The 1,533-nt window shown below is 36.3% G+C and overlaps 2 protein-coding genes across 2 annotated transcripts in view; both read right to left on the bottom strand.

Annotated features, from left to right (window-relative positions):
- The window catches only part of LOC103156564 (UPF0676 protein C1494.01-like), a 17,260-nt gene that overhangs the window by 6,669 nt on the left and 9,058 nt on the right, over positions 1-1,533 (bottom strand). The gene's annotated exons all lie outside the window — the stretch shown is intronic.
- LOC103156565 (UPF0676 protein C1494.01-like) overlaps positions 1-1,533 on the bottom strand; it is a 17,461-nt gene that overhangs the window by 11,576 nt on the left and 4,352 nt on the right. The gene's annotated exons all lie outside the window — the stretch shown is intronic.

Below are 1,533 nucleotides of genomic sequence, written 5' to 3'. Positions count from 1 at the left end.
TATTGTTAAATTGTTCTTTTTACCTGTCTGTATTCTATCCTACTGCTTAATTTTTGCACAAACGTTAAGTACTTTGGCTCAATAGTGACTGTTATGAAGGTCTATATAAATAAAATTTGATTGACTGGTGTGTATCCAGCCCTGAGTAAATACTTTGTAAAACCATCCTGTGTTCAGAGTAATATGCAGTATTAGTTTTCCAATACACTTGTAGGCCAAAAAGATCCAAATAAAAGCTTTAGGACTTCCTATGTGTCTTTTTTTCACCTAATCAGCTCAGTTCAGGTGGACTGTCATCTCTTAGTGGTGTTTCCATGTTCAGTTGATGGGTATAAAAATATTCATTGTGGTGTTTAAAGTTGACTATTTTGTTACAACACTCTCACCTTCTTTAAAAATTCTCCACAACTCTCTCCCTGACTTGTCTGCTGAGTTCTTTGGTCTTCATTCCATGTTTTTTTTTTCCACTCAAGTGTTCTCAAACAATGGCGGATTTAAACGGGTTTTAGTGGATTTTATGTGGCACTTTAGAGGTGGGGTACAAAAGCAAGCCACACTTTTCAGATTTTTTTTTTTTTTCAAAATTTGATAACCTTGAATTTCCCTCCCTCTATCCTCTGTTCTACAATGGCCACGAGTAGTGGTGCTCTACAACCTTAAGAAAATGAAATAATATGGTGTTTTATAAGAATTTATCTTTTATGGTGCCAGTAATGCAAAAATTAATAGTAAATAATAAAGACTTTGTGCTATTCTGATTTACCATATTTTCCGGACTATGAGCCGCTACTTTTTTCCTAAGCTTCGAACCATGTGGCTTATATGTGGATTTTTCTTCAACCACCAGGGGGCTCTTTAGCAGGAAGTGAATCATTGGAAGTCAAAAGTGGAAATAAAAGAAAAATTGCCCATTAAAACAGAATTAGGTTTTAATAGGGAATTGAAATTTGAGAATGTTGTTGATCAGTTAAATAGCATTGAGGGGAAAAAGAAGATTTTTCGTTTTTTAAATAATACCGAGATCATTATGAGAATCTGAGGTATAGATATTAGGATCCAATAGATGGCAGTACTGCAACAATAATGGAAATAATGGATGCAAGTTGCTGTTGAAATCTAAAGAAGAAGCAGAAAGAGAAAGCGCCCATTTTCATTTAGCACATGCTAGTAGCAGACAGTAAGGAGATTTTTCTCTTCAAACTCATACACCCTCATAATCAGTTCAGTTAAATCTAAACTTTTTCAACCATAATAAATGTGATATTCAATTGACCTGTTATGACTCAAATTTTGGGTGTCAGCCCCCCTTTGCTGCGTGCTGCTGCATCGTTGTGGAAAACATAGAGCGCCAGTGATATATGCGGCTTATAGTCCGGTGCGGCTTATACGTGTATGTTTACTGGGTTGTTTTTTGTTTTTTTGTTGTTTTTTTAAGTCGGGGGGTGCGGCTTATAGTCTGGAAAATACGGTAGTCATGTAATGGGCTCTTTGCACCTCAGCTTCCGCGTTCGGGGTAAAGCGGCTCGATTGTTT

The sequence above is a fragment of the Poecilia formosa genome, unplaced genomic scaffold (genome assembly GCF_000485575.1).
Source record: "Poecilia formosa unplaced genomic scaffold, Poecilia_formosa-5.1.2 Scaffold487, whole genome shotgun sequence".
NCBI classification, from domain to species: domain Eukaryota; kingdom Metazoa; phylum Chordata; class Actinopteri; order Cyprinodontiformes; family Poeciliidae; genus Poecilia; species Poecilia formosa.
This window is presented reverse-complemented; position numbering and strand designations above follow the sequence as displayed.